At 35.3% G+C, this 27,172-nt stretch overlaps 1 protein-coding gene across 10 annotated transcripts in view; it reads right to left on the reverse strand.

The window, feature by feature from the left end:
- The window catches only part of LOC141410420 (ATP-dependent RNA helicase DDX3Y), a 1,065,346-nt gene that overhangs the window by 992,416 nt on the left and 45,758 nt on the right, over positions 1-27,172 (reverse strand). For all 10 annotated transcript variants that reach the window (XR_012444343.1, XR_012444341.1, XR_012444349.1 and 7 more), the window contains exons 19-20: positions 16,948-17,056; positions 22-130 (exon numbers count right to left, since the gene is read on the reverse strand). The gene's annotated coding sequence lies outside the window, so the exon portion shown is untranslated. The remainder of the gene's footprint in view (positions 1-21; positions 131-16,947; positions 17,057-27,172) is intronic.

A 27,172-nucleotide genomic window follows, 5' to 3' on the forward strand; every position in this document is an offset into this window, starting at 1 on the left:
TTAAAAAGCAAAACCCGTTACCTTTTGAATAATCTTCCAATAAGAGGTTGAAGTGACCTAATTGACAAAAGAAATCAGATTCCACTTTTCCTTCAGCTTTTACTATTAAAGATTCGTAGCAGTGAACAGCCTAAAAATGAAAAATATAAGTATTATTATTATTTCAGATCTTATCTATATTATTGTAATTAAGCAAAGAAACGCAGATTTCAAAAATTAGTTTAGATGTTAGAAAGTGAGTCATTTCATTATATTAGGCTTAAGTTTAAAATAAAGCTAGGAGGCAGCTGAAGATGTATCTTGGTGGTACACTGCTTGCCTGACATGCCTGAGGCCCTGGATTTGATCACCAATACTGCAAAAATAGGTATTTTTTATTTTTAGATATTTATGTTCATACTGGAAGGACAGTATGAACAGTTAAAAGTTTTCACTTGTTCAGTAATTGTCCTTCCACCATTTCATTATAGATTTAGTTTTCCCAGAAAATATAGTTTTAGACTTTAGAACTTAAATAAACACAGGATTAACAAATATCAGCTGGAAAACTAAAAAATTAATCTGCAAAAGCAGACTGGATCATATCTGACTTCCAGAGAGCACTGTGTCCAGGGGCTAGAATAGCCTAAAAATTTTTCGTACCTAAGTATGTCTTTGATGAGCACTATTAGTTTCATTCAAGATCATTGAGACAGAGTGCTGATTCATTTTTTATTTTCCAGAATACTTTAATGTAACTGTTAACAAAACTGAAAATTCTAGACAAAGAATTCTTTATTTACAGCACTGTCCTTTGTTGTGAAGGCTGGTTAAGTGATGACATTTAGTATCAGGAAAAGTTGTTACCAAATGCTCTACAAGGACTATACTCTTGTTAACACACTAATTACAACATATAACCAACTGCCACAGTATTAACAGAAGTATCTACTTCTCTAATTAACAAAAGTCAAAGATGGTGCATAAAGCACATTTTTATCATTTTGTTTTTGGCAGCACTGAGGTTTGAATTCAGGACCTCTCTGCCTCCACTTTTTGTGATGTTTTTTCAAGATAGGGTGTCTCAAACTGTTTTCCTGGGCTTGCTTTGAACTAAGAGTCCCTGATCGCTGCCTCCTGAGCATCTAGAATTATAGGCGTGAGTCACTGCTGTCCAGCTAAAAGCACATTTTTAACTAAAAAAATTTAATTGACAATTAAATGTAAATAACTAGGATAAAAGTAGATTTCTGGCTTGCCAGAGTTCCCCCATAACAGGATATGTCTACATACTCATTTGTGCCACACAGAATGGAAGGTACAGATATTACATAAATCATTCTACTACTAGCCAGGTCCCCATAGCTCACATTTGTAATCCTAAATTTTGGAGGCAGAGATTAGGAGGATCAGGTTTAAAGACATCCCCAGACAAACAGATCCAGGAGACCCTATCTCAAAAAAAGAATAGTGGAGTGGCTCAAGGTGTAGACCGAGTTTAAACCCCAGTATTGCAAAACAAAACAAAACCAAAACCAAAACCACAAACCTTTACAACTATAAACTAGTTTATCGTGGTAACAAAATGTTTCCATCTTGTATATTTAAGTCAGTGATGGAAAACATATTAAAACACACAAAATATACTACCACCCATGTTTCTGTCTCCTAATTGAGATATGTGAAATACCAGAACTAGAAAAACCACAGTTGGAGAAAAGCAATGAAGTTGAGCTTTAAAGTTACAGTAGCCTTGATATTCTCAAGGGTCTTATCCTTCCACATTTTACTACTGATAATCTTTTCATGTTGTCAACTTACTCCCTATGAAGTTACATTATTCTAATATAATTTTAAAAATCAGAATGTTTTATACTACTGCTAGATTTGAGTTCTAGTATTTACCTGGATCTTTGGAAAGATTTATTTTTTGGTGGTGCTGGGAGGCCTTGAACTCTGTGCCTCAGGAGCCACTCCACCAGCCCTGCTTTGTGTGTGTGTTGGTTTTTTCTTCTTGAGAATTATTTGCCCAAGGTGGCATTCAACCTCAATTGTTTTAATTTTCTGCCTCCTGCAGAGCTAGGATTATAGGCCATGAGCTTTCAGCACCCAGCCCATGAAGCAAACTTTGTTTTGATACCATCAATTCTTTTTTTTTTCCCAGACTGGCCTTGAACTGAAGCCATGTCTGGCTCCTTTATCTTACTCATATTACGTTTTTGTCTAATGAAAATGAAAGTGTTCAGCTATCTAAATGTCGTATTTTATAGCTGACACACCTGGAAATGTATTGATTAGACAACTGTCACCTTAAGGAGCAAAAAAAGTTAACTTTTCAAAATGGATGAATCCTGGAGCTATATGTAACTTTTCCACTGGAAAAGTTGTCTTAATTCAATTACTATCTGACTTATGTACTGCAGTCCTCAAAACTATCCATTATTTATTTACTATATTCTCATAAATCAACATTAATAATTTTCATTATTTTGCTGGTACAGTTTTACCTATTTTTTTCCACCTGACAAGGGATATCATAATATCCTGGTATCATAATAAGATTTGAGGGAGGAATATGTCATATGAAAGTGTGACAACCCAATTATCTCACCTGGTTTTCATTTTCAAGGGAGGAAATGTTTTCCATTATATCCCTACTGATAAGGACCAACTTTTTTTTTTGGTGGTGGTGGCACTGGGCCACTCTGCCAGGACCAGGACCAACTTTTTTTGACGTAATAAAAAACTGCATGGCCCAAGTGTCAATCACTAGTTATCAGGAAATACAGTTAAGATAACACATCTACTTACAGAAAATGTGACAAAACACTTAATGTTGAAGATGTGGAACACTCAGAAACTTCAAAAATCACAGAAGCCTAAATAGTGTCAATACTTTTGAAAATTGATAATATTTAACACATATAAGATCTGCAAACATAGCACTTACATTTTAGGATGTACTCAAGAGTAAACCTGTTTGAGCCACTATTCCAGTACTAAGATGGAAATATTTAATGAAGGAAACCAGAAAAATAAAAAGCCGTGGGCTGATGGAGTGACTCAAGTGGTAGAATGCCTGCCTAGCAAGTGTGAAGCCCTGAGTTCAAACCCCAGTACCACCAAAAACCAAAACCAACCAAACAAACAAAAAAACCAAACCAAATGTACTGACTTCCAGTATAGAAAAAGCAATATACACTGCCCAAAGTTAGGAACAGGGCTTACCCTTTGCAGTGGTAAGAAGCCAGCTATAAGAACTACAGAAAAGGACATTTAAATTGACTAAAAAAAAAAAAAATGGTATGTAATTTAGATTTTAACAATCTTAGACCAGTTTGTCCACCATATATAGTAACTATGTTAAGCTGAGTGTCAGTGGCTCATGCCTGTAATCCTAGCTACTCAGGAGGCATAATCAAGAGAAAATTGGAAGCCAGCCCTGGCAAATAATTCCGGGACACAGTATCTTGAAAAGAATGGTTCAGCCTAGCATCACAAAAACAAACAAAACAAAAATCCAGACCTTATGGCTCTTGCCTATAATCCTGCTGCTCAGGAGGCAGAGATTAGTAGAATCATAGTTTGAAGCCAGTCCCATGACACTATCTTAAAAATATCCAACATACAAAGGGCTGTGGGATTGGCTGAAGTGTAGAGAGGCTGCCTAGCAAGCATGAAGCTCTGAGTTCAAATCCCCATATTACAGAAAACAACACCCTCCCACCCCCCAGACCAAGCTAGATAATTAATAAATGATAGTTCATGACTAGCTAACCACTGGCCTGCTGCAATTGTTGACACTATTTGGAATTTTTAAAAAGCTGATTTTTTTTGGCCAAAGTGGGATTTGAACTCAGGGCTTCATACTGGTGAGGCAGGCACTCTTACTATTGGAGCTATGCCTACAGACTTTAAAAAGTCAGTTTTTTTCTCTAATCAACCACAACTCAAAATCAAAATGCTTAAAGGAACAATCATATTCACCTATGCTACACATACAGGTACTCATAATAAGAAGTCATTATTTTTCTGGACTGTAACCTTCTGGAGTTATTTCACAAATAACCTTCAGCTGTTAGCTAAGTAATGAGATTTCCAATTCTTCAAAGTGTGTAAGTTCAATTTTACTTCTCAATATTAAGCCACAACTTACAGCAAAAGATTTTGTTCAACTTTTTATTTTTGTAAAATCAGAGTAAACATTAGCACATGCAGAGCTAGCATCTAAAACTAATACAATAAAGCAACTACTAAACTTACAGTGACTTGAAGTTCAATGCTTACATTCAGCAAGTTAAATCTACTACTTACTGAAAATATTGCTGTTGATAAAACCAAATGTAAAAGTCACTGATTACAGCAATACACAAAGATAACCACATGTTTGAACACTGCAGATATGCCAGACAGTAACTAAAAAAGGAACCAAATAAACATGTAACTAAACAAAGTTCAGAGAACCTCTGAGAAATGCAGACACTTTTATCAGTGTATAGAAGCATTTTTCATTAATATCTTAAAAGAGTATTATCAAAACCTTGGCATATATTAACTTCAAGTTGCCAATTGTCTCTATTTTGCCAGAAAACTATAGCTAATGCCGGATCAGGATGATTTGACTCAAGTTAGTTGGACTTAACATCAAAAGCTCACACTACCCCGAAATATATTATTTCACGTACGGTGACATTCAACATTCAAGTGCCAGTGTTTTTGCATTGTCTTTTGGTCAAGTTTCTTTAAGCTTTCAAAGAATCACTTTTAGGCTTACAAAAATAAATATTTGTCAAAGTGTTTAATAAATATTACACAAACTAGCAGCAAAAAGGATCTAAAGTCTGTCATGTGCAAACAACAGTTTTCTTCTTATCTATCACTCCATGGTCCCAAATAAAATTTTAGACTCGTGTCCTTGACAAACTGCATTCAACAATATCCAAGAAACAAAAAATAAGACTGGAAGTTTAAGGAAGTTAAGGACTCGCACCCAAGACATAGAAAATTTTACAGATGTGCAATAAAATAAGTACTTTCTAGAAAGGTATGAGGAGAAATGTACAATAGTCTAAACCTATACTGATTGAAATAGCATCGTAACAAATGACCTTAATACTGTCAAGTGCACCTACTTTAATAAAGTTTTAGAACAAGGCACAATACACTTGAAAATCGATTGCACTTTAAGAAATTGTTACCAACTTCTTATGCCACTCTATTAAAGATAACTGTATTCTGGCCACAAAATCCCAAATGAAGAGGCATTTTTAGTTGTGGATGATCATCTTTGGCCAAATTTAGCTTAGAGAAGACTATAAATACAATGGAAACCTATGCAATTAAAATACACTAATACTGCACTATTAAAAAAAAGCTGACACTGTGCAGTTTAGTACATTTTCCAACCTGTGAGCTCTCAAAGATTTCAATTTATTGTTCTTAAGATTTACAAAGTCTAAAAGTGTAAGCCATTTGAATGCTTTGATGCAGCTGCAACAGAGCAATGTAAATCTGTATTAAAATAAAGCCTGCTGTATAATCCTTTCTGTTTATAACCTCTTGACCAAAAAACATCAACACTAGCATGAGTTAAGGACCAGAATTTATGAAAGCCTGTAATGAGGTCTGGTCATTGCCATGGTCAGCCATTCTAACATTTCAATTTTATTTATGGCAGGCATTTAAGTGTCTCATTAAATGAGACACTCCTTACAGTACCTCAAAGACTGACAAAGGAACAGTTGTTAACCTTTATCTCCAGCTGAGTGCCAAGGACAGTTGAGCAGACCTAACCACAATTTATCTTCCTTGGTTGCCCAGCAACAGCATTCTTTAGTGACCCACAAGTACGTCTTACCACCCAGCAACTTTCCTGGTACTTTTCCGCCAGCCCCCTCTGTGTCTACCCTAAACCTACACCTGGAAGTGGGTTCTAGCTCTCTTGCTGAAGACCCTATACAGGCTCTTTTCCTAATTAAAGCCTATGCTGATGGTATGCCGCCTCCCAACCATCCTTGCATGCCTCTCTGCAGTCTAACAGTTACAAATGTAAACATAAACAAACTGGAAACAACACTGACATAATTAAAGGAAGAAATAAGATGATCTGCCATCAGATTTGCAAACTTGATCATTCTACACCCAATAATACATAACAATGTTGTTCAAAAACAAACACTGGAAAGCAGAATAGCAATATTAACTAGACAATGTAGATGTAGTATCAGCAGGCATGTAGTTCCAAAGAGACTGTTGTTGAGGAAAAACTGAGTATGTTCAGGATGCCATAGAGTGCAGTAATGCACTGTAGATGCTTGAATTATCTTTCCCAAATATCACTCACCTTCTTCCTCCTAAATACATACCACCTTCAACAAATCTAACTTTTTACACTATTGCTTAAAAAAAGCACATTACATGCCTTTTTGACTTGGAGAACTCTCTTTGACCTTGATTTTTTGCTTTTTAGGAGACATTTCCACAAAAATCAAGGGCAAGGAAACAGCATATCACATAACAACATTTTTGTGGTGGGGGAGGGATATTTTGTTAAAATCATGTATAATAAATACCCATATCAAAACTCTACACAATACATATTCTTCTCAAGAATACATATTCTTCTCAAGTACAGATAGAAGTTTCTCTGGAATAGACTATAAATTAAGAAAGAAAACAGGCTCATGCCTGTAATTCCAGCTACTCAGGAGGCAGAGATCAGGAAGATCATGATTCAAAGCCAGGCAAACAGACTCTATCTTGAAAAACCCCATTACAAAAATAGAGCTGGTAGAGTGGCTCAAGGTGAAAGCCCCAAGTAAAAGCCCCAGTGCATCCAAAAAAAGGAAATAGAATTGTGATGCATGGCACAACACAGATAACACTTAAAAGGCATGCTAAGGGAACCAAACACCAAAGACCAAATATTATATGATTCTATTTATACAAGTTATACAAATGAAGTAAATTCACAGAGACAGGTTACCAATGTCTGGGTGTAATAAATGAATAGCTATAGCTTATATATATATTGCATAGTTAAGTCTGAGTTAACAAAAAAAGTTTTGGAAAAAGAAAATAGTGATACTTGTGATAAAACCAATGCCAAATGAAATGTATACTTAAAATGACATATTTTGTGCTCAAATATGTTAACAGGAAGACATTTTTAAAAAATGAGCACCATTCTTAAAAGGAAAATATCTCCATACAAATAAAACTCAGATTAAAATGTAACTAGAGAAATAATTGGACAGGACGGGATTTTTTTTTTTCCCCCCCTGTGGTTTGAACTCAGAGCCTTATGCTTGCTAGACAGGTGCTCTACTGCTTAAGCCCTTCAAACAACAGGATTTTGTTGAAAAAAAAAAAGAAAGAAAATGAGGGTTTTTCTACAAAAGTAAATAAAAATAGAAATTCAAAGAAAATTTTAAAGATTACCCAGATGGTACAATATATGAATAATGAAACTGCAAACTGATAGTAATATAATGTGCTGATTTTCAAAATTATGACCAAAGCATTTCTATAGTAAGAATGTTAATTTAGAGATCAGAAGGATCCCGGTTCAAAGCCAACCCAGGCAAATAGTTTGCAAGACCCTATCTCAAAAAACCCCAGCTCACAAAAATAGAGCTGGTGGCGTAGCTCAAGGTGAACAGAGTAACATTTATTCAGCTGCACACAAACAAAACCTTAAACAATAAAACCAACTAAATGACAGAAATTACAACATACCTATAAATATTAACAATAAATGTTAACAGACTTCATTCCGCCATCAAAAGACACCATCTGGCAAACTGGATTAAAAAGGAAGATCCAACAATCTGTTGTTTACAGGAGACCCATCTCATTGACAGAAACAAACACTGGCTTAGGGTGAAAGGCAGAAAGAAGATTTACCAAGCCAATGGCCCCAAAAAACAGGCAGAAATAGCAATGCTTATCTCAGACAAAGTAGACTTCAAACTTACATGGATCAAAAGAGATAAAGAAGGACACTCCAAACTAATAAAAGGGGAAATACACCAAAAGGAAATAACAATTATCGACCTATCTGTATCCACCATCAGTGCACCCAATTTCATCGACCATACTCTAAAGGACCTAAAATCATATACAGACTCCAACAGAGTGATAGTGTGAAACATTAATATCCCCTATCACCAACAGATAGGTCATCCAAACAAAAAAATCACTAAAGAGACTCTAGAACTAAATCACACAGTAGATCAAACAGACCTGCTGATGTCTACAGAATATTTCATCCAACTTCCACACAATATACATTCTTCTCAGCAGCCCATGGAACCTTCTTGGATATGATCCAAAATTGATCATATCTTTGGGCACAAAGCAAGCCTCAGTAAATATAAGAAAATAAAAATAATTCTGTGCATTCTATCTGATCACAACGCATTAAACTAGAACCCAACAACAAAAATAACAGCAGAAAATATGCAAACAATTGGAAGCTGAACAACACATTGCTCAATGATCAGTGGGTCATTGATGAAATAAAAGAGGAAATTAAAAGGTTCCTGGAAGTTAATGAAAATGAAAACATGACCTACCAGAACCTATGGGACACAGCAAAGGCAGTCCTGAGAGGGAAGTTTATAGCCATGAGTGCATATATTAAAAGGACAGGAAGATCTCAAATCAATGACCTAATGCTACATCTCAAACGCCTAGAAAAACAAGAATAAACAAGTCCCAAAACAAACAGGACAGAAAATATTTCTTATTTTTATTGTTGAAATAGAAACAACAATAACCACAACAACAACAAAAAAAAATACAAAGAATCACAGAAACAAAAAGCTAGTTCTTTGAATATATAAACAATATTGACAGACCCCTGGCAAACCTGACTAAAATGAGGAGGAAAAAAAAACCCAAATCAGTAAAATCAGAAATGCAAAAGAGCAGATAACAACAAATACCACAAAATCCAGGAAATCATCAGAGACTACTTTGACAAACTGTATTCTAATAAATTTGAAAATCTTGAAGAAATGGACAAATTTCTACATACTTATGACCATCCAAAACTGAACCAAGAGGGTATTAATCACCTGATCTATAACACAAAATGAAATTGAAGCAGCAATAAAGAGTCTCCCAAAAAAGAAAAGTCCAGGACCTAAAGGATTCTCTGCTGAATTCTATCAGACCATTAAACAAGAACTAATACCAAGTCTCCTTAAACTTTTCCATGAAATAGAAAAGGAAGGCACACTGCCTAACTCATTTTATGAAGCCAGTATTAACAATCATCCCAAAACCAGGCAAAGACACCTTCAAAAAGGAGAGCTATAGGCCAATCTCCTAAACGAACATCCATGAGAAAATCCTCAGTAAAATAATGGGAAACCGAATCCAACAACATAAAAGAAAGATCATTCACCGTGACCAAGTTGGCTTCATCCCAGGAATTCAGGGGTGGTTCAATATACGCAAATTTATAAGTGTAAAACAGCACATCAATAGAAGCAAAGACAAAAACTACTTGATCATCTCAATAGATGCAGAAAAAGCGTTTGATAAGATCCAACACCATTTCATGATAAAAGCTCTAAGAAAACTAAGAATAGAAGGAAAGTACCTCAACATTATAAAAGCTATATATGACAAACCTACAGCCAGCATTATTCTTAATGGAGAAAAACTGAAACCATTCCCTCTAAAATCAGGAACTAGACAAGGATGCCCACTATCTCCACTCCTATTCAACATAGTACTGGAATTCCTAGCCAGAGCAATTAGGCAAGAAGAAGAAATAAAAGGAATACAAACAGGTACAGAAACTGTCAAAACAAACCTATCTGCAGATGACATGATTCTAGATCTTAAAGACCCAAAAAACTCTACCCAAAAACTCCTACAGCAAACAGCTACAGCAACGTGGCAGGATACAAAATCAACTTACAAAAATCATTAGCTTTTCTACACACCAAAAACAAACAAACCGAGAAAGAATATATGGAAACAAATCCATTTACAAAAACCTCAAAAAAAAAAAAAATCTATCAAATACCTAGGAGTAAGCTTAACAAAGGATGTGAATGACCTCCATAAAAACTACAAACCTTTGAAGAAAGAGATCAAGGAAGACTACACAGAAAGTGAAGAGATATCCCATGCTCATGGACTGGTAGAATCAACATAGTAAAAATGGCTATACTACCAAAAGCAATCTACATGATCAATACAATTCCCATCAAAATCCCAGTGACACTCATCACAGAGATTGAAAAATCTACCCTAAAGTTTATTTGGTAACACAAGACCCTGCAAATAGTCAAGGCAATACTCAGCAAAAAGAGCAATGCTGAAGGTATCACAATACCTGATTTCAAACTATATTACAAAGCAATAGCAATAAAAATAGCATGGCACTGGCACAAAAACAGACATGAAGACCAGTGGAACAGAATAGAGGACCCAGATATGAATCCACACAGGTGTGCCCACCTTATTTTTTCACAAAGGTGCCAAAAACATACAATGGTGAAAAGACAGCCTTTTCAACAAATGTTGCTGGGAAAAGTGGTTATCTGCCTGCAAAAAGCTGAAACTAGACACGTTTATCACCCTGTACTAGTATCAACTAAAGATGGATCAAGGACCTTAATATCAGACCCGAAACTCTGAAGTTAGTACAGGAGAGAGAAGGGAATATTCTGGAAGCAATAGGTATAGGCAAGGACTTCCTCAATAGAACCCCAGCAGCTCAGCAACTAAGAGAAAGGATGAACAAATGGGACTTCATAAAATTAAAAGCTTCTGCACAACAAAAGAAATGGTCTCTAAACTGAAGAGACCACTCACAGAGTGGGAGACAATATTTGCCAGCTACACATCAGACAAAGGACTGATAACCAGAATATACAGGGAGTTCAAAAAACTAAACATTCCCAAAAGCAATGAACCAATAAAGAAATAGGCAACTAAACTGAACAGAATTTCTCAAAAGAAGGAATTCAAATAGCTAAAAAAACACATGAAAAAATGTTCACCATCTCTGGCCATAAAGGAAATGCAAATCAAAACCACACTAAGATGTCATTTCACCCCTGTTAGAATAGCCATCATCAAAAACACCACCAACAGTTGTTGGCAAGGATGTGGAGAAAAAGAAACTCTCATTCATTGCTGGTGGGATACAAGCTAGTGTAACTACTCTGGAAAAAAATTTGGAGGATTCTTAAAAATCTAAAACATAGACCTGCCATATGATCTAGCAATCCCACTCCTGGGGATATTCCCAAAGGAATTCAACACAAGTTACTCCAAAGGCACCTGCACACCCATGTTTATCGCAACACTATTCAGAATAGCCAAGTTATGGAAACAGCCAAGATGTCCTACTACTGACAAATGGATTAAGAAAATGTGGTATTTAGTGGGTGGTAAGGGAGGGGGTGGGGGCAGGGGGGAGAAATGAACCAAGCCTTGTATGCACATATGAATAATAAAAGAAAAATGAAAAAAAAAAAAAAAAGAAAATGTGGTATTTATACACAATGGAGTTTTACTCAGCCATGAAGAAGAATGAAATCTTATCATTCTCAAGTAAATGGATAGAACTGGAGAACGTCATCCTGAGTGAGGTTAGCCAGGCTCAGAACACCAAAAATCGTATGTTCTCCCTCATATGTGGACTTTAGATCTAGGACAAATACAGCAATGTTGGTGGACTAGGGTCACATGACAATGAGAGAGCACATACGGGAGGTATGGGGATAGGTAGGAAACCCAAAACTTCAAGTTGTTTGATATCCCCACGGCAGAGGAGCTAATATAGTAACCTTAAAACGACAGAAGTGAATATGGGAAGATGATCAGGAAGTAGTGAATAGGTCAGGTAGAGATGAATCAATTTGGGCTGTAAAACACTTGTGCATGGAAGCAATGCTAGGAATCTCTCTATATACTTATCCTTATCTCAGCTAGCAAAAATGCTATGTCTTTCTTATTATTGCTTATGTCTACTCTTCAAGAGAATTGGAGAAAAGCGCAGAACAGGTTCTGCCTGTAAGCGAGTGAGGTGGAGGGGAGAGGGAGGAGGTAGGGGGCAGGGGGAGAAATGACCCAAACAATGGGTCAGATATGAATAAATGAGTTTTTAAAAAAAGAATATTATAAAGATTACCCAGATGATACAATATATGAATAATGAAATTATAAACTGATAGTAATATAATATAATAATAGTAATATAATATAATATAATAGTTCCAGGCCAGCCAAGGCAAATAGTTCACAAGACCCTATCTCAAAAAACCCTATGTCACAAAAATAGGCCAGTGGAATAGCTCAAGGTGAAGCCCTTGAGTTCAAGCCCCACTACCACAAAAAAAAAAAAAAAAAAAAAAAAAAAAAAGAATGTAGATTTGGTAGATACAAAAAGAATATGAAGCCTCAAACAATGGTACCATTGTTAATTTTTTGTTGTTTTTATTTTTTAGTGAGACTGGGGTTTGAACTCAGGGCTTCAAGCTTGCAAAGCAGCCACTCTACTGCTTGAACCTGCCTTCAATCCATTTTGCTCTAGTTATTTTGGAGATGGGGTTTCAAAAACTATTTGCCAGGGCTAGCCTTAAACCATGATCCTCCCAATCTCAGACTCCCAAGTAGCTAGAATTACATTGAAACAAATAGTCATTTAGTCTGAATATAGAGAGTGAAACATTTAATGTATTCCTTCTTCCATCCAGCAAAAAATTGCCTTTGGACTCACTGTTCCTAAAATGACTCTATCTACCCATAGTCATCCCAGATTCCTCAACTTCATCACAGTAACATATCAGATAAATTGTTCACAACACTCCTCACACATACCCCATTCCCTTGGATTTCTGCTGCCTCATTAGTTGAAATTCATCATTATTCTTCACTTAAACTATTACTTGCACAGTTTATCATTATCTACTAGATTTAATCCACACACTATTACCTAGCATAGCTCTCCGAAATATGGCTAAAATACAACTCAAATCCCCACAAAAAAATTCAATAGTTTTTCACTAGGTCTAAAAGCATTCATTTTCACATTTTTGTTATCAAAATCCTATTTATCCTTTAAGGCCCAATGTGGAACACCATTTCCTTATATCCTTTCATGATACATAAACTGAATGCTACTTTCTCCACTAAGCCTGCAAATATATTATTGGTGTCTTGTAGGCATCTTCATAATACTTATATTTTAGGAAGGATTTTATATTCAAATGCCTTATTACTTCTAACACCATATGGTACTAAAGGATATGATTGGGTCTTAAAATTAATACCAAACATTTAACTGGTATTTATTTTAAATGATAAACAACAAACACAATGTTACATCCACACAATGAAATAATTCCTCAGTTAAAGGGAATAAGTTATCAAATCATACAAAGGATTGCTAGTAAAACAAACATGCCTAAAAAGGATACATATTTATATGTATATATTACTATAAGATTCCACTATATTTCTCATATATATTATGAGATTCCATCTATATGATATTCTACAGAAAAAAACAAATCCATTTTGCCAAGGCTTGAATGAAGAGAAAATGGCTGAATGAATTCAAAATGTACTGTGAAGTTACCGTACTCAATTATGGTACTAGTACAGAGATTGTTAGAGTGGTAAAATTATTCTATATGACAGTATAATATGTATTATAATACATAATGATACTTTAATACCTAACTACCATTTGTCAAACACACAGAACTTTGTCCCAAAGAGAAAAGTTAATGTAAACTAATTCATTTGTTTTTCAAAAAATCATTTAAGTAGTCAGAGAATTTGCAGAACGCAAAAGAATTTCATTATATAGAATTTATGAAACAACCTCTCTGAAGGAGAAAGGGAAAAAGGGCAGACATAAATAACTTTGAAAATTGCTGGGCACTTAGTGGCTCACATCTGTAATCCTAAGCATGAGAAAACCTGAAATGGAAGGATTGTGGTTCAAGACCAGCCCAGGCAAAAAGTTTTCAAGGTTGCCATCTCCACAATGATCAAAGTAAAATGCACTGGAGATGTGGTTCAAATGGTAGAGTGCCTGCTTTGCAAGTACGAGGCTCTATTTCAAATCCCAGACCCACCAAAAAAAAAAAAAGTGCATTTGAATATATATGTGTTGTGTGTATTCTTATAACTTTGCCTCCAAAAATATGAAAATAATTTGTGTTTCATTATGATTGTATTAATAGCACACCTACAAAAAAAAAGAAAGAACCAAAATGCCCAATAAGGAAATATTTTCCATAAGTAACAGAACATTGTAGAGGAATTCTAAAGTTTTAAATTATAAATGCAGAAACACTTTTTACATGGGAAGACTAACACATGCCATTGGACTAGAAATATATGGTAGACCAAGTATACTCCAAATTTTAAATTTTAAATGTTTTGTAATCTTTTTAAAGGGAAAATTTGATTGGGCAATAGTACTATCAACACTACAAAATATTATAGCACAAATCCACATACTCTACCATTTTTCACCTACATCACTCTTTACCTATACTTTTCTAACAGTGACTTAGCTGTTATTACCAAAAAGTATTGACTCTTCACATTGGCTTGCAAGTGTCCAAACAGCAACTAAAAACTAAAAACACAGTAAAAGCTTTGCATCTCTGCCTCTATTTTGCATCTGTCTCCTTTACTCAGAGTCTTCCTCTCCCCTGGAAGCCGGGAAGGAAAGTGCTGACGGTTAATGTCTTTACTATCTTCATTATCTTCATGATGGCTATAAAACAACTTCTCAATCCCAATCCATTGATAATGATCAACCAGGCCACATTTTACCTGGGATTCTTTAATTATCTGTATCTTTTGCCTCCTACCCAAGTATTTCCTCTATTTAAACAAAAGCTCATGTCTATGTTCCACAGATGGGCTGAAATGCTCACTTTGCCTCTTCCCACAGTGTGCCAGTGCTGCATTAAATCGTTTTTCTCTGCCCTTCACCATTACTCCTAAGTGGCCGGACTTGATATGTGGAACCTCAGAGAGTAGGGTCTCTGGCCTAGAACTCCCAATTATACTTAGCAAATACTGAACCATTTCTCCTAAACAGAAATACAGGATTAACTCTCTATTAGCCTCTGATCACGACTTTTTCATTAACTGAATAATATGTAACTTTGTTTAATGTGTTTGTGATTAAAGGCACATTATTTCAAATATATTGTTGATTCATTATCACTGAAGTTTTTGTTTGTTTGTGGTACCGGGGTTTGAACTGCAGAGCAGGTGCTCACAAAGCAGGTGCTCACAAAGTAAGTACTCTTAAGGCTTGAGTCAGACCTTCAATACATTTTGCTCTGGTTATTTTGGAGATGGGGTTTCTTAAACTATTTGCCCAGGCTGGCCTTAATCCTTCCAATCTCAGCCTCCCAAGTAACTGTGATTGTAGGTGTGAGCCACTGGCCATCTCAACTCATTATCATTGAACTTTGATGGCCAAGAGCACTATGTTTTTAAAAAAATTTTTTTAGCTTTCATTTATAGGCACATGTTTGAACTAAAATGGAGATCTTATATTGGAGGGTTTAGCACTGAGGATGGAACCCAGGTTCTCTGACATGCTAGGCAAGCTTCATATCAGTGAGCTTCATTCCCAGTCCCCAACAGTCATCCAAACATAATTAAGTCAATTGTTCTCAGTAGCCACACTTGCCAGAAACCATAACATCTCCTCCAAGATATTTACACCCATCAAAAAGTTATAAAATGTTCTTGCTCATAGTTTTTTCTTTACTGTAGAAAAATCAGTATAGGGAGAAGATGTCTGATGCGATTTTAATATGCTGAACATATAACAGCCTTAGGAAACAGATTGGTACCATAAAACTCACAGATCTTACTAGGCACAGATAGCTCACACTTATAATCCTAGCTAGTCAGGAGACAAAGATCAGGTGAATTTCTCAAGTGGTAACAGTGCTTGCCTAGCAAGCATGAAGCCCTAAGATCAAACCCCAAATTCCCAGTGCAGCCAAAAAAGAAAAGAAAATCGAGAACAAATACAAAAAACAGTATTTCTCTTTCCCAAGATATTCACATTTGTATATATGACTTCAAATCCTAGTATTACCAAAAAAAAAAAAAAAAAAAAGGAAATCAATAACAAAAATGAAAAATGGTACTTCTTTTTTCCCAAGACACTCATAATTGAATACACAGACAAAATACCAAACATGCACTCTTTTTACTATGGTAAGATTTAAGGGAACATGGATGTTTTACAGGGCAAACAAAAATAGCAATACACATATACAATAAGAAGAAAAGATACCTACAAGGTGCTTACAGCTTATAAATTTTTTGCCTAATAACTAAATCATCTCTCTAGCCAACTTGCTTTACTCAATGGCTCAAGTTTCAGTTTTCTTTATTTCTTCTCTTTCTTCTCCAATGCTAGGGAATTCAAGATTAACACTATTTTAGCCACCTGCTGAACCACCATGTGTCTGACTACAAAAAACTGTATGTCAACAGGACATGAAGTTTCTGAGACAAGTGCTAACAAGAGGGGAAATAATCACACTATGAAGCACCAAACTCCTGGGATTTACTATAAACCACCTCTCCCTTCAGATTTAGCACACTAATCCACTGTCCTCATTTATTTGCCTGGAAAATTAATAAACCTTCATATCTTTTTCTCTGAAATTCTACCCTTACTATTTGTAAATTGGCATCCAGACCAGGGACAGAATTTTCAGTAAGCAGGATGTTGTTTTATTGCATCATCAAATTCACTGAATGTTTATAGTTACATTTTTTCATTTCCATTTACTGTACCTTCTTTCTCATTGCTTACTAAGTTTACGAGGTTCTAGAAAGAATATAAAAAAATAGTAGCAAGTGAGGTGACAAAAAAACAAAAAACATCAGAATTACATAATGTATAAGTCAAGCAGAAATTTAAAAAGCAAAACCCGTTACCTTTTGAATAATCTTCCAATAAGAGGTTGAAGTGACCTAATTGACAAAAGAAATCAGATTCCACTTTTCCTTCAGCTTTTACTATTAAAGATTCGTAGCAGTGAACAGCCTAAAAATGAAAAATATAAGTATTATTATTATTTCAGATCTTATCTATATTATTGTAATTAAGCAAAGAAACGCAGATTTCAAAAATTAGTTTAGATGTTAGAAAGTGAGTCATTTCATTATATTAGGCTTAAGTTTAAAATAAAGCTAGGAGGCAGCTGAAGATGTATCTTGGTGGTACACTGCTTGCCTGACATGCCTGAGGCCCTGGATTTGATCACCAATACTGCAAAAATAGGTATTTTTTATTTTTAGATATTTATGTTCATACTGGAAGGACAGTATGAACAGTTAAAAGTTTTCACTTGTTCAGTAATTGTCCTTCCACCATTTCATTATAGATTTAGTTTTCCCAGAAAATATAGTTTTAGACTTTAGAACTTAAATAAACACAGGATTAACAAATATCAGCTGGAAAACTAAAAAATTAATCTGCAAAAGCAGACTGGATCATATCTGACTTCCAGAGAGCACTGTGTCCAGGGGCTAGAATAGCCTAAAAATTTTTCGTACCTAAGTATGTCTTTGATGAGCACTATTAGTTTCATTCAAGATCATTGAGACAGAGTGCTGATTCATTTTTTATTTTCCAGAATACTTTAATGTAACTGTTAACAAAACTGAAAATTCTAGACAAAGAATTCTTTATTTACAGCACTGTCCTTTGTTGTGAAGGCTGGTTAAGTGATGACATTTAGTATCAGGAAAAGTTGTTACCAAATGCTCTACAAGGACTATACTCTTGTTAACACACTAATTACAACATATAACCAACTGCCACAGTATTAACAGAAGTATCTACTTCTCTAATTAACAAAAGTCAAAGATGGTGCATAAAGCACATTTTTATCATTTTGTTTTTGGCAGCACTGAGGTTTGAATTCAGGACCTCTCTGCCTCCACTTTTTGTGATGTTTTTTCAAGATAGGGTGTCTCAAACTGTTTTCCTGGGCTTGCTTTGAACTAAGAGTCCCTGATCGCTGCCTCCTGAGCATCTAGAATTATAGGCGTGAGTCACTGCTGTCCAGCTAAAAGCACATTTTTAACTAAAAAAATTTAATTGACAATTAAATGTAAATAACTAGGATAAAAGTAGATTTCTGGCTTGCCAGAGTTCCCCCATAACAGGATATGTCTACATACTCATTTGTGCCACACAGAATGGAAGGTACAGATATTACATAAATCATTCTACTACTAGCCAGGTCCCCATAGCTCACATTTGTAATCCTAAATTTTGGAGGCAGAGATTAGGAGGATCAGGTTTAAAGACATCCCCAGACAAACAGATCCAGGAGACCCTATCTCAAAAAAAGAATAGTGGAGTGGCTCAAGGTGTAGACCGAGTTTAAACCCCAGTATTGCAAAACAAAACAAAACCAAAACCAAAACCACAAACCTTTACAACTATAAACTAGTTTATCGTGGTAACAAAATGTTTCCATCTTGTATATTTAAGTCAGTGATGGAAAACATATTAAAACACACAAAATATACTACCACCCATGTTTCTGTCTCCTAATTGAGATATGTGAAATACCAGAACTAGAAAAACCACAGTTGGAGAAAAGCAATGAAGTTGAGCTTTAAAGTTACAGTAGCCTTGATATTCTCAAGGGTCTTATCCTTCCACATTTTACTACTGATAATCTTTTCATGTTGTCAACTTACTCCCTATGAAGTTACATTATTCTAATATAATTTTAAAAATCAGAATGTTTTATACTACTGCTAGATTTGAGTTCTAGTATTTACCTGGATCTTTGGAAAGATTTATTTTTTGGTGGTGCTGGGAGGCCTTGAACTCTGTGCCTCAGGAGCCACTCCACCAGCCCTGCTTTGTGTGTGTGTTGGTTTTTTCTTCTTGAGAATTATTTGCCCAAGGTGGCATTCAACCTCAATTGTTTTAATTTTCTGCCTCCTGCAGAGCTAGGATTATAGGCCATGAGCTTTCAGCACCCAGCCCATGAAGCAAACTTTGTTTTGATACCATCAATTCTTTTTTTTTTCCCAGACTGGCCTTGAACTGAAGCCATGTCTGGCTCCTTTATCTTACTCATATTACGTTTTTGTCTAATGAAAATGAAAGTGTTCAGCTATCTAAATGTCGTATTTTATAGCTGACACACCTGGAAATGTATTGATTAGACAACTGTCACCTTAAGGAGCAAAAAAAGTTAACTTTTCAAAATGGATGAATCCTGGAGCTATATGTAACTTTTCCACTGGAAAAGTTGTCTTAATTCAATTACTATCTGACTTATGTACTGCAGTCCTCAAAACTATCCATTATTTATTTACTATATTCTCATAAATCAACATTAATAATTTTCATTATTTTGCTGGTACAGTTTTACCTATTTTTTTCCACCTGACAAGGGATATCATAATATCCTGGTATCATAATAAGATTTGAGGGAGGAATATGTCATATGAAAGTGTGACAACCCAATTATCTCACCTGGTTTTCATTTTCAAGGGAGGAAATGTTTTCCATTATATCCCTACTGATAAGGACCAACTTTTTTTTTTGGTGGTGGTGGCACTGGGCCACTCTGCCAGGACCAGGACCAACTTTTTTTGACGTAATAAAAAACTGCATGGCCCAAGTGTCAATCACTAGTTATCAGGAAATACAGTTAAGATAACACATCTACTTACAGAAAATGTGACAAAACACTTAATGTTGAAGATGTGGAACACTCAGAAACTTCAAAAATCACAGAAGCCTAAATAGTGTCAATACTTTTGAAAATTGATAATATTTAACACATATAAGATCTGCAAACATAGCACTTACATTTTAGGATGTACTCAAGAGTAAACCTGTTTGAGCCACTATTCCAGTACTAAGATGGAAATATTTAATGAAGGAAACCAGAAAAATAAAAAGCCGTGGGCTGATGGAGTGACTCAAGTGGTAGAATGCCTGCCTAGCAAGTGTGAAGCCCTGAGTTCAAACCCCAGTACCACCAAAAACCAAAACCAACCAAACAAACAAAAAAACCAAACCAAATGTACTGACTTCCAGTATAGAAAAAGCAATATACACTGCCCAAAGTTAGGAACAGGGCTTACCCTTTGCAGTGGTAAGAAGCCAGCTATAAGAACTACAGAAAAGGACATTTAAATTGACTAAAAAAAAAAAAAATGGTATGTAATTTAGATTTTAACAATCTTAGACCAGTTTGTCCACCATATATAGTAACTATGTTAAGCTGAGTGTCAGTGGCTCATGCCTGTAATCCTAGCTACTCAGGAGGCATCATCAAGAGAAAATTGGAAGCCAGCCCTGGCAAATAATTCCGGGACACAGTATCTTGAAAAGAATGGTTCAGCCTAGCATCACAAAAACAAACAAAACAAAAATCCAGACCTTATGGCTCTTGCCTATAATCCTGCTGCTCAGGAGGCAGAGATTAGTAGAATCATAGTTTGAAGCCAGTCCCATGACACTATCTTAAAAATATCCAACATACAAAGGGCTGTGGGATTGGCTGAAGTGTAGAGAGGCTGCCTAGCAAGCATGAAGCTCTGAGTTCAAATCCCCATATTACAGAAAACAACACCCTCCCACCCCCCAGACCAAGCTAGATAATTAATAAATGATAGTTCATGACTAGCTAACCACTGGCCTGCTGCAATTGTTGACACTATTTGGAATTTTTAAAAAGCTGATTTTTTTTGGCCAAAGTGGGATTTGAACTCAGGGCTTCATACTGGTGAGGCAGGCACTCTTACTATTGGAGCTATGCCTACAGACTTTAAAAAGTCAGTTTTTTTCTCTAATCAACCACAACTCAAAATCAAAATGCTTAAAGGAACAATCATATTCACCTATGCTACACATACAGGTACTCATAATAAGAAGTCATTATTTTTCTGGACTGTAACCTTCTGGAGTTATTTCACAAATAACCTTCAGCTGTTAGCTAAGTAATGAGATTTCCAATTCTTCAAAGTGTGTAAGTTCAATTTTACTTCTCAATATTAAGCCACAACTTACAGCAAAAGATTTTGTTCAACTTTTTATTTTTGTAAAATCAGAGTAAACATTAGCACATGCAGAGCTAGCATCTAAAACTAATACAATAAAGCAACTACTAAACTTACAGTGACTTGAAGTTCAATGCTTACATTCAGCAAGTTAAATCTACTACTTACTGAAAATATTGCTGTTGATAAAACCAAATGTAAAAGTCACTGATTACAGCAATACACAAAGATAACCACATGTTTGAACACTGCAGATATGCCAGACAGTAACTAAAAAAGGAACCAAATAAACATGTAACTAAACAAAGTTCAGAGAACCTCTGAGAAATGCAGACACTTTTATCAGTGTATAGAAGCATTTTTCATTAATATCTTAAAAGAGTATTATCAAAACCTTGGCATATATTAACTTCAAGTTGCCAATTGTCTCTATTTTGCCAGAAAACTATAGCTAATGCCGGATCAGGATGATTTGACTCAAGTTAGTTGGACTTAACATCAAAAGCTCACACTACCCCGAAATATATTATTTCACGTACGGTGACATTCAACATTCAAGTGCCAGTGTTTTTGCATTGTCTTTTGGTCAAGTTTCTTTAAGCTTTCAAAGAATCACTTTTAGGCTTACAAAAATAAATATTTGTCAAAGTGTTTAATAAATATTACACAAACTAGCAGCAAAAAGGATCTAAAGTCTGTCATGTGCAAACAACAGTTTTCTTCTTATCTATCACTCCATGGTCCCAAATAAAATTTTAGACTCGTGTCCTTGACAAACTGCATTCAACAATATCCAAGAAACAAAAAATAAGACTGGAAGTTTAAGGAAGTTAAGGACTCGCACCCAAGACATAGAAAATTTTACAGATGTGCAATAAAATAAGTACTTTCTAGAAAGGTATGAGGAGAAATGTACAATAGTCTAAACCTATACTGATTGAAATAGCATCGTAACAAATGACCTTAATACTGTCAAGTGCACCTACTTTAATAAAGTTTTAGAACAAGGCACAATACACTTGAAAATCGATTGCACTTTAAGAAATTGTTACCAACTTCTTATGCCACTCTATTAAAGATAACTGTATTCTGGCCACAAAATCCCAAATGAAGAGGCATTTTTAGTTGTGGATGATCATCTTTGGCCAAATTTAGCTTAGAGAAGACTATAAATACAATGGAAACCTATGCAATTAAAATACACTAATACTGCACTATTAAAAAAAAGCTGACACTGTGCAGTTTAGTACATTTTCCAACCTGTGAGCTCTCAAAGATTTCAATTTATTGTTCTTAAGATTTACAAAGTCTAAAAGTGTAAGCCATTTGAATGCTTTGATGCAGCTGCAACAGAGCAATGTAAATCTGTATTAAAATAAAGCCTGCTGTATAATCCTTTCTGTTTATAACCTCTTGACCAAAAAACATCAACACTAGCATGAGTTAAGGACCAGAATTTATGAAAGCCTGTAATGAGGTCTGGTCATTGCCATGGTCAGCCATTCTAACATTTCAATTTTATTTATGGCAGGCATTTAAGTGTCTCATTAAATGAGACACTCCTTACAGTACCTCAAAGACTGACAAAGGAACAGTTGTTAACCTTTATCTCCAGCTGAGTGCCAAGGACAGTTGAGCAGACCTAACCACAATTTATCTTCCTTGGTTGCCCAGCAACAGCATTCTTTAGTGACCCACAAGTACGTCTTACCACCCAGCAACTTTCCTGGTACTTTTCCGCCAGCCCCCTCTGTGTCTACCCTAAACCTACACCTGGAAGTGGGTTCTAGCTCTCTTGCTGAAGACCCTATACAGGCTCTTTTCCTAATTAAAGCCTATGCTGATGGTATGCCGCCTCCCAACCATCCTTGCATGCCTCTCTGCAGTCTAACAGTTACAAATGTAAACATAAACAAACTGGAAACAACACTGACATAATTAAAGGAAGAAATAAGATGATCTGCCATCAGATTTGCAAACTTGATCATTCTACACCCAATAATACATAACAATGTTGTTCAAAAACAAACACTGGAAAGCAGAATAGCAATATTAACTAGACAATGTAGATGTAGTATCAGCAGGCATGTAGTTCCAAAGAGACTGTTGTTGAGGAAAAACTGAGTATGTTCAGGATGCCATAGAGTGCAGTAATGCACTGTAGATGCTTGAATTATCTTTCCCAAATATCACTCACCTTCTTCCTCCTAAATACATACCACCTTCAACAAATCTAACTTTTTACACTATTGCTTAAAAAAAGCACATTACATGCCTTTTTGACTTGGAGAACTCTCTTTGACCTTGATTTTTTGCTTTTTAGGAGACATTTCCACAAAAATCAAGGGCAAGGAAACAGCATATCACATAACAACATTTTTGTGGTGGGGGAGGGATATTTTGTTAAAATCATGTATAATAAATACCCATATCAAAACTCTACACAATACATATTCTTCTCAAGAATACATATTCTTCTCAAGTACAGATAGAAGTTTCTCTGGAATAGACTATAAATTAAGAAAGAAAACAGGCTCATGCCTGTAATTCCAGCTACTCAGGAGGCAGAGATCAGGAAGATCATGATTCAAAGCCAGGCAAACAGACTCTATCTTGAAAAACCCCATTACAAAAATAGAGCTGGTAGAGTGGCTCAAGGTGAAAGCCCCAAGTAAAAGCCCCAGTGCATCCAAAAAAAGGAAATAGAATTGTGATGCATGGCACAACACAGATAACACTTAAAAGGCATGCTAAGGGAACCAAACACCAAAGACCAAATATTATATGATTCTATTTATACAAGTTATACAAATGAAGTAAATTCACAGAGACAGGTTACCAATGTCTGGGTGTAATAAATGAATAGCTATAGCTTATATATATATTGCATAGTTAAGTCTGAGTTAACAAAAAAAGTTTTGGAAAAAGAAAATAGTGATACTTGTGATAAAACCAATGCCAAATGAAATGTATACTTAAAATGACATATTTTGTGCTCAAATATGTTAACAGGAAGACATTTTTAAAAAATGAGCACCATTCTTAAAAGGAAAATATCTCCATACAAATAAAACTCAGATTAAAGTGTAACTAGAGAAATAATTGGACAGGACGGGATTTTTTTTTTTCCCCCCCTGTGGTTTGAACTCAGAGCCTTATGCTTGCTAGACAGGTGCTCTACTGCTTAAGCCCTTCAAACAACAGGATTTTGTTGAAAAAAAAAAAGAAAGAAAATGAGGGTTTTTCTACAAAAGTAAATAAAAATAGAAATTCAAAGAAAATTTTAAAGATTACCCAGATGGTACAATATATGAATAATGAAACTGCAAACTGATAGTAATATAATGTGCTGATTTTCAAAATTATGACCAAAGCATTTCTATAGTAAGAATGTTAATTTAGAGATCAGAAGGATCCCGGTTCAAAGCCAACCCAGGCAAATAGTTTGCAAGACCCTATCTCAAAAAACCCCAGCTCACAAAAATAGAGCTGGTGGCGTAGCTCAAGGTGAACAGAGTAACATTTATTCAGCTGCACACAAACAAAACCTTAAACAATAAAACCAACTAAATGACAGAAATTACAACATACCTATAAATATTAACAATAAATGTTAACAGACTTCATTCCGCCATCAAAAGACACCATCTGGCAAACTGGATTAAAAAGGAAGATCCAACAATCTGTTGTTTACAGGAGACCCATCTCATTGACAGAAACAAACACTGGCTTAGGGTGAAAGGCAGAAAGAAGATTTACCAAGCCAATGGCCCCAAAAAACAGGCAGAAATAGCAATGCTTATCTCAGACAAAGTAGACTTCAAACTTACATGGATCAAAAGAGATAAAGAAGGACACTCCAAACTAATAAAAGGGGAAATACACCAAAAGGAAATAACAATTATCGACCTATCTGTATCCACCATCAGTGCACCCAATTTCATCGACCATACTCTAAAGGACCTAAAATCATATACAGACTCCAACAGAGTGATAGTGTGAAACATTAATATCCCCTATCACCAACAGATAGGTCATCCAAACAAAAAAATCACTAAAGAGACTCTAGAACTAAATCACACAGTAGATCAAACAGACCTGCTGATGTCTACAGAATATTTCATCCAACTTCCACACAATATACATTCTTCTCAGCAGCCCATGGAACCTTCTTGGATATGATCCAAAATTGATCATATCTTTGGGCACAAAGCAAGCCTCAGTAAATATAAGAAAATAAAAATAATTCTGTGCATTCTATCTGATCACAACGCATTAAACTAGAACCCAACAACAAAAATAACAGCAGAAAACATGCAAACAATTGGAAGCTGAACAACACATTGCTCAATGATCAGTGGGTCATTGATGAAATAAAAGAGGAAATTAAAAGGTTCCTGGAAGTTAATGAAAATGAAAACATGACCTACCAGAACCTATGGGACACAGCAAAGGCAGTCCTGAGAGGGAAGTTTATAGCCATGAGTGCATATATTAAAAGGACAGGAAGATCTCAAATCAATGACCTAATGCTACATCTCAAACGCCTAGAAAAACAAGAATAAACAAGTCCCAAAACAAACAGGACAGAAAATATTTCTTATTTTTATTGTTGAAATAGAAACAACAATAACCAGAACAACAACAAAAAAAAATACAAAGAATCACAGAAACAAAAAGCTAGTTCTTTGAATATATAAACAATATTGACAGACCCCTGGCAAACCTGACTAAAATGAGGAGGAAAAAAAAACCCAAATCAGTAAAATCAGAAATGCAAAAGAGCAGATAACAACAAATACCACAAAATCCAGGAAATCATCAGAGACTACTTTGACAAACTGTATTCTAATAAATTTGAAAATCTTGAAGAAATGGACAAATTTCTACATACTTATGACCATCCAAAACTGAACCAAGAGGGTATTAATCACCTGATCTATAACACAAAATGAAATTGAAGCAGCAATAAAGAGTCTCCCAAAAAAGAAAAGTCCAGGACCTAAAGGATTCTCTGCTGAATTCTATCAGACCATTAAACAAGAACTAATACCAAGTCTCCTTAAACTTTTCCATGAAATAGAAAAGGAAGGCACACTGCCTAACTCATTTTATGAAGCCAGTATTAACAATCATCCCAAAACCAGGCAAAGACACCTTCAAAAAGGAGAGCTATAGGCCAATCTCCTAAACGAACATCCATGAGAAAATCCTCAGTAAAATAATGGGAAACCGAATCCAACAACATAAAAGAAAGATCATTCACCGTGACCAAGTTGGCTTCATCCCAGGAATGCAGGGGTGGTTCAATATACGCAAATTTATAAGTGTAAAACAGCACATCAATAGAAGCAAAGACAAAAACTACTTGATCATCTCAATAGATGCAGAAAAAGCGTTTGATAAGATCCAACACCATTTCATGATAAAAGCTCTAAGAAAACTAAGAATAGAAGGAAAGTACCTCAACATTATAAAAGCTATATATGACAAACCTACAGCCAGCATTATTCTTAATGGAGAAAAACTGAAACCATTCCCTCTAAAATCAGGAACTAGACAAGGATGCCCACTATCTCCACTCCTATTCAACATAGTACTGGAATTCCTAGCCAGAGCAATTAGGCAAGAAGAAGAAATAAAAGGAATACAAACAGGTACAGAAACTGTCAAAACAAACCTATCTGCAGATGACATGATTCTAGATCTTAAAGACCCAAAAAACTCTACCCAAAAACTCCTACAGCAAACAGCTACAGCAACGTGGCAGGATACAAAATCAACTTACAAAAATCATTAGCTTTTCTACACACCAAAAACAAACAAACCGAGAAAGAATATATGGAAACAAATCCATTTACAAAAACCTCAAAAAAAAAAAATCTATCAAATACCTAGGAGTAAGCTTAACAAAGGATGTGAATGACCTCCATAAAAACTACAAACCTTTGAAGAAAGAGATCAAGGAAGACTACACAGAAAGTGAAGAGATATCCCATGCTCATGGACTGGTAGAATCAACATAGTAAAAATGGCTATACTACCAAAAGCAATCTACATGATCAATACAATTCCCATCAAAATCCCAGTGACACTCATCACAGAGATTGAAAAATCTACC

The sequence above is a fragment of the Castor canadensis genome, chromosome X (genome assembly GCF_047511655.1).
Source record: "Castor canadensis chromosome X, mCasCan1.hap1v2, whole genome shotgun sequence".
NCBI classification, from domain to species: domain Eukaryota; kingdom Metazoa; phylum Chordata; class Mammalia; order Rodentia; family Castoridae; genus Castor; species Castor canadensis.